Genomic DNA, 8,128 nt, shown 5'->3' on the forward strand with positions numbered 1-8,128 from the left:
ACTTGTTGAAGTTCTCCTTGGACAAAAGGTTGTTTAGAGGAAGCGTCGCAGTACAAGTCTTACCCAACCACACACACACATATTCACTCAGTGCCTCTATACACAGCACTTTTTCCATTATACCTCAAACACTTTTGGCGCAGGCATCAGGGGCAATTTAGGGCTCAGTGTCTTGCTCAAGGACACTTTGGAAAGGCAGACTGAAGGTGCCAGCGATCGAAGGTGCGACATTCTGGTTAGTAGACGACCCTCTCTCCCTGCTGAGCCACAGCCAAGAGCTTGATGTCAGCGTTTCGACCAGATAACCAATACGCAGGCAAAAGGTAGCTGAGCTGTCTGTGGGATTGTAAGATAGGGTGAAATAGTATTGAGACAGTGAGAGTGACAGAGCAGCAGTGTAACTTTACTGTTGTTGTCTCTGCACAAATAACATCCACTGTCAGCTTCTTCCTTCCTTTAAAAGGGTATTGTTTGTAAAGAAAAGTGACTTGATTTGACAAGGTTTCAGTATAATCTAACATTAAGTAGACTACTAGAACAGCAATCAGTAGTCCCGTCACAAATCTGTTGGAAATCCGTTCTGTAGATTTTGCGTAATCCTGATAACAAAAAAAAAAGTAGCACAATTTAAAAGGAAAACGGAATTCACATGAATATAGGTGATATACTGTTTCCATTCGTTATCTTTACTTGCTTATTTCTATTCAGGGGGGTTGAATGCATCCCAGCATGCATTTGGTGAAAGAGAGGGGAAACACAGTAACACCATACTGTATATTCAGCCAAACAATGTAGTTTGATTTTCACCTAACAACATGGAAAATGAACAAAGACGGATTATCTACCAACCATATCAAAATGTAAACTAGTGACATCACTTACAGTTTAATAAGAGCCTTTGTAATCCTTCATACAGTGTGTATGACTTCAGTCATAACTGCAGACAAACACTGCTGATAAATATTAAGACACAGCGCTTCATGAATTTCAGAAAACAATTGCATCACGATCAGCGCACAGTTAAACGTCTGAGTAAACAGCGCAAGCCAATATTAAAAATGTGAACAAATCAATCATTACTGAGTGTGGTAGCCCTGCTTTCATGAGAAAATCATATAGATTAAATGTTAATCACAGCTAACTAAACCAGTGGGCTTCTGCCAAGATGACAGATGGACAATTAATGAGAATAATGAGGGGATCTTAGTCTATACACGGATATGGGGATGCAACGACAAGCATAACACCACACTTGGCTTCTAAAAAAACTGTTATTTTGACAGAAATAGAGGAGGATAATCAGTATGCACATGCAGAACTGCTTCTTTCCCAAAGTCAAAGAGTATGTGTTCAAAATGTGTGAGATCACTACAATGTGAGTGCACACATGTGTTTTAAGATGTTTTCATAGCGAGTGCTGCCACAGGAGACTGGGGGAAATTGGTGGTAACACCTGTCACACACATTCAGCATCAGATATTAGCATCCGTCTCCTTTACTGGCCTGTGAGCGATGAATAATTACTCTTGTTTAAAAATCGGCCTATTAGCACTAACCAGGTTATATTGGACATCTGTCTCAGAAAGCTGACGGATATAATTGGGTGCCATCATATCGCGCTTCGCCATAGCATCGCACGCTGGCATGGCAGGCGTTCAGAAGTGACTACGCCGCTTCTCCGTAGCTTCGTGACGTAGCTCCCACATGTCAGCTTCAGCCGTGAGTCAAATTAAATTGTACGAGATGAAAGTTTGGAGAAAACAGAACACATATGTCCATGCGTGGCGCTCAGTGGCAAGTTATTGGCACTGTGTTTTCATCAGGTCTGATAACATATGTTTAGAACTCAGGAGGCTTTGGGCAGGAGGGAATTGCGTGGCGTTTGAAGTCAACTGCCGCATTAAGCAGGGACGCGGCGCAGTAGTGTGGAGATGCTCTCTTGTTCAAAGGGATGGAAGGAACCGCTCCGGGGAGCGTCCAACATCAAGAGCTGACCCCGGCACTGTTTCCCGCTACCTTCTGCCATGCGTGCCGCCGCCGTATGCTGTGATTCCCAAAGACCGACAGGCCTGTGCCATCTGGCCTCACTTCGGATTCCCCGGACCCATATTGGGAATCCAAACTATGCCACCTCCCTGTGTCTCCCTTCCCTCTGCACACTCTCCCTCTGGGTCGTCTCTGTGCCTACACTTCATCCCTGCTTGAGTGTTGGCTCAAGTGGAAGGGGTCTGCTCTCCAAGTGATCCTAGTTGCCCTTTTCCTCTTTAATCCCCTTCTGACGGGATCCAGTCGGAGCCCTTCAAATCCAGAGGGAAACGGTCGATAGTTTTTAAGATGAAGGAAAATCCCCTGAGGTTTATCCACCTAGTTTAGTCTGTCCCTGTTGCAGGGTGCTTGGTTCATTACATGACCCTCAGATGGCTTTTGACTAAACTGCTGCTCTCTAAAAAGCCTGTCATTCTACATTCGTCAAAAAAAATTATTCATACACTTTCACACCTCAGATAAGAACCTATGTTATATATTGTATTACTGCCTCAAATATTGATTCCAACTTTTGATTTCCGAGCACTGACGGTGATGTAAACGCGTTCATAGACACACACAAAGAAAGAGGAGGCTCCAGGAAGAGAGCAGTGGTGGTCTGTACAGTATGTTCTGTAGCGCTGCCACGGATTTCACACTCTTTTTGTGTGTCTCTTTCTCTTCCTCTCCTCTGGGCGTCGCCTCAGTGGGGAATTTGATTCCCTAATAACTGGGGAATCAAAGTTGGACAGCACCACTGCTGAGAGTCATAAAGGAAGCAGTGGAGTGGCTGGTCATTCATTCATCCGGCCCCTTCACAACATACACCAGATGGACGCTGCACGTCACCGGGTGACATCTCAAGACAGCCGCGGCCGCCTGCCCAGCTTGGAGAAGATGAAAGTTACGAGGGAGATGGGAGGCAGGTTGTGTCAAACAGAGACAGATCTGATCAACAACTGCACGGAGACGAAATCAAAGTGGTTGAAGCATGTGGCGTGAGGCATCTGGTATTCTAGCAAACAGAAGCTAGCGTAGCTGCCAACGCTTTCGGGGGAGAGTGTTCCTCCCCCCACTCGGCAGCCTCAAGCCAGTAGAAATGCTACTGGTTCTACTTTAAATCCACAAGAGGTGTATTTTTTTAGCTAGTTATATGTTTTTCGGAGGGGAAACGATTTTTTGTTGAGTAACAAAGTTCCTGGGCCGAATTCAAACCAGAAACAAACCAATTCATGTTTGCATAGTACACACAATTCAGACCTCAATGCCGCCAGGATGCTCCCTTTTCTAAATAACTCACTCATCAACTCCTGTGTTCTCAAAGTAATTCGGTAGTAAAGGTGACATTAGGAATCTGGCCCCCGAGAACATCTGGCTACTTTTCCAGTCTGGAGAGCAAGCCAAGATCTGATAACCAATTTTTATAATGCTTCTTGGGTTTCTTCCACAACAGCAAATATTACATTTTCATTTGAGATAGTGGAGTCTTAAAAATAAGGTAATTTAGTGTCCCCACACATTAAAACTGAGTTCATGTGGCGTGGGATTACGTGCTCTGTAACATCATTATAAATGGTGTATCTATGTACATCTGTACGTCAAGTGTAAAGAGCCTGTCAAGCCCTCTTGGCATTGATTTTACATTTCATACTACTTCCTGCAAAAAGCACTGTGAGCATCTGATCCCCTAATCTCAGAATGCCAGCTTTCACTCAATGTCATCTGCCAATGAGCTGCAACCAGGCGCCCATCCTGCCTCTGGCACCAGAACTGCACCCATCCAGCTTGTGTGCGCTAATACCCACCGTTGCTAGGCTACGACGAGAGGAATCAAATTTAGGTGGCTTCCACAGCTGCGCTGTACTGTTGTGCACCAAGGGATATACATGGCAGCGTTCCCAGTATGCACCTGGATGGAATGAAACAGGAAGAAGTAGAGGAGTCTAATCTACTGAGCACAGTGATGGCTGCCTGTCCTGCGTTTGTCCCAAAAGTATGTCCAGAAACAAGAGGAAATCTCATTTCACATTATGGACTTGGGGATTTTTTTAAGACGCTGTGCACCGTTGACTAGGTAAATGTGTGTTATGTGTATAACTTTAAGCAGGAAGGTCAGTAGAGGGGATTTAAAATATTGAGAGAAGTGGGATTTTAACAGGAAATTGTTAGTTTCTGGTCTTAATGCAAGCACCTCCTTTAATGGTGCCACAATGTGTTGAACTGAGCTATGTCATAAACAGCTTTTTGTGATTTTTTTGCAAAAGTTGTGATAACGCAGAAATCCAAAACACTCAAGTGCCCTCTGTGGAGTCATAATTACGGCTTTCACTTATCGAACCTAATAAACGCTGTGATCTCGGCCTCTTTGAATCACTTCATTGCATCACTGAACGCTCTTTACTCAGATCTGTGAAATTGAAAGTTTTTGAATATTTGGCTGCAAACACCCTCAACATGCCAAAACCCTAAAAGGGCTTCTCCACAGCTGACTTCCCACATCTTAGTTACAATGTGATCAACGAGGCGCGCCGCTCCGACATTGTTAATTTCACAGGGTTCAGGCAACTACAACAACATCTTAACAATCGCGTTTCCAAAGAGTTGGGTGCCAAAGGCTGTATTAAAAGATCTTGGATCACATGCCAGTCTGACATTAACAAGACACTTATGAAACAGTCATCAAAAAGCCGGCCTGAATCTAGAAGTGAAATATCTCTATGGAGCGAGGTGAGCATTAAGCATTAATATAGCCTCGACAACACTGGATCCAAACGCATTATACACACATACACATAAATATTTATGTATAATTTCTGTTTAGTGACCTCAAACAGCATTTATGTGTGCATGAGATGATCAAATGCAGAGGGAAAAGTTTTTATTGCAAAATATCTGCATTAGTGTGGACAGGGCATAAAGTTAGGTAGTTTAACATAAATGAAATTGAGGTTAATGCACAGAAAACTAATTTCCATTGTATTCCTTGGTAAAGGGATCATTCAAGTTGCTTGTTTGACTTGACTTGTTTGAGCGTGAGGGCTCTGCCTTGACATACATGGACACGATTGCTAATCCTTCCACGTGTGACTTCAAAGCTGGACCTAACCAGTGGGTGGAGAACAATACGCAGCCTGTCAATGCACACTAATATAACATAAATACACAGTTGTTTGAAAAAGGGCCAGGGCACTGGACTAGGATCCACCCACTCAGCTGTACGCGTCCTGCACTGCACATTACACACACACACACACACACACACACACACACACACACACACACACACACACACACACACACACACACACACACACACACACACACACACACACACACACACACACACACACACACACACACACACACACACACACACAAAAACTTAATATTGGAGATGCATTGTGGCAATAAACAAAGCTTAAAAAATTGTTCATCATCTCTTAAAATCTGAATCCAATAGGAGCACCATATCTAACAGATATTTAGTCTCAAAAGTGTTAACTCCACTTCCCTCCTCCCATCTAACCCCTCCTTGATACTGCAAGCCAGAAACAGATGCTGGTTCCGCCATGTTGCCAATGGCAGAGGAGGTGACAGAAGCTGCCAAATATTCAGTCTCCTTCAGTCGAAGGAGGCTCAAGTGATGTTCAAGTGCATCCTCTCGAGGAATCGCCTCATGTGTTAAAGGACCGGGATATTAACGTGGACATACATGAAATAATACTACTGCGTTTTTGGCATTATCATCGCATTAAGTCCCAATTTGAACAGAAGGCGCAGATGTGATTCATTTCCTGTCCTCACCTCCCTCCTGTCGCTGCTTCAGGTCCATGGAGGAGAAACTAAGAAAATATTCCTGACACTCTTGTGACTTTTCCTCTCATCCCCACTCATTATATGACTTGTTTTACTGTCGGTGTTGGGGGCTGTTGATGGGCAGGTGGAGGAGAGCTGGTGATGTTAGCTCTAAAGACATGTGCCAAACGAAACGTAGTAATTAATACCCATAACAATCAAATACAGTTATACAAAAACTGTGTGGATTGAAAACCACATATATAATAGCTGAAGAGACATAATAGGAAGTCATAAAATACTTTAACTTAAGAGCTATGAATTATTTGACAATTTTTTTTTCATTTTGTCCACTTTATGCTTATATTCCGCAGAGTAAAATATTGTACTTTTATTACACTTCATTAACGTGACAGTTATGGTTAATTTTAAGAACAACATTTTACATGAAGAAACTTGAACTTAAAAGTTCAAATTAAAATCACTTAAAATGAAATTTACAAATTCATCTTAAGTGTTCAACAAGTACAAATAATCTAATATGCTGACAGCTATTGATTCTGAAAGATTTGCTAATTATCAATGCAGGGTTTTTACTTGTAATTGAGGATTTCTCCTTCTTGACACAGACACAAAATGCATCCAGGAAAAGACCACATACAGTAGCTGTGTGTCCTGGATGCCAGATGACAGCCGAGTCATTCCTGCCATTTTTCTTCTATTTTTTTCCCTCTGCTGGAAGATCTACTGTTGAGGTTTATCTTTAGATTAAAAAAAACACCTTGCTGGTGTCTTTTAAATGAAACATCAACCACAGCTCAGCTTTTGATTTAATGTTCTAAGAATTCAAATGTAGTGTTAAAAAATAATTAGTTCCTTTCAATGAGTTTATGAATGAAGTTTATATTTTGGGGTTACTTTCCCGAATTAAGAAAAATAACCCAAAACAATTATGTGGATTAAGATTTCTTTCAACTGGACTGAATATCTTTTAAAGGCTGGAAGCATCACTAACATACATTAACTGCTGTTGGAAGGCTTATGAAAACAAAAAGCTTTATATATTGCCTGTGGGAACCTGCATATCTGAAGTCCTACAAGCTTCTCTTTCTCACACAGACGCACGTATACACACACTCCGTCTCACGCCCCGTGCGAACACTCATCTTTAACGAGGGGAGAGCTGAAACCGTGCGTGATTGTTTTAGAGAGGCTGCCCTAAAGGCACGTTATCGCTCAGTGTGGGACTGCTTCTCCCAGTCATACATCCCTCTCTTGTTGATTGTGCAGCGCAGATCAGCAGCAACAAAGACATCATTAGTGGGCCTTTGGTCCCCACCAGGCCCGGGCTAATTATGAATGGGGGGCCCGGTAATAATTCAAGGGCCCATCGGTGCAGATTGAAACTGAAGAGAGAACTTCACAGATTCAGCGGTGGAGCACACTCGGCCCATCTGCCTCCATTTCCCTGCCACCTGCCTGAAGATCTGACCCACGTCAACCACAAGGATGGAGAACCATTACACACAAGGGACAGACAGAGGAAGCATATGGGATTTATACGTCGCTTTCATGAATGATTTGCAGGCGTCATTAAAACGTTAGACAATTACCTGGTTAGAGCATGATGGCCCGCCTGGTAAACTGTTTGACAATTGTTAATTTTGCATATATTTCTCCCTCATCCCGCATGCTGGGGTGAGGAAAAATGTTCTCCACATTTCTTATAGTAGCCTGGCATGTGAACACCCAGAAGCTCTCACCGTTATGTGCATTAAATGGATACATTTGTGGAAAATAATATTGATATTCGCTGAGAGGAGAGAGAAGTTTATTTTCTGTATAAATCTATACGTCCTGTGTATATTCTAGTCAGAACAAACCTATTAATTCCGTTTTTCGAGTTGCTCTGACGACTGTAGTAATTGTGTACTGGATATGGAGTCATATGGAGCGATCATTCTTTCTGCCAGAAGAGGGCAGTATCCATATTCTCAATCACACTAACACTCCAGTGATTTTTCCCCCCTTGGCTAGAGCAAGCACAAACATTGCTCCAATTCCAAACCCACAAAAGAGGGAATTTGAAAGTAAACAAATGAGCCCGATGGGACGATCAGCAACTCTGGGAGTCGTAGCATAAACTCTTTTCCCATGGAGCTGCCTCGTAATTTCAACACAGGCCCTGGATTCATCTCTGAGTGCTTGATTCATTCAGTGATGAAGCTCTGATTTATAATAGCTCTCGGATTTGACATCTTCCAAAAGAAAAAAGAAAGAAGCCAAAGATGAGATGAGGCGGAGATTA

This window comes from Platichthys flesus, chromosome 24, assembly GCF_949316205.1.
Source record: "Platichthys flesus chromosome 24, fPlaFle2.1, whole genome shotgun sequence".
In the NCBI taxonomy this organism is placed as follows: Eukaryota; Metazoa; Chordata; class Actinopteri; order Pleuronectiformes; family Pleuronectidae; genus Platichthys; species Platichthys flesus.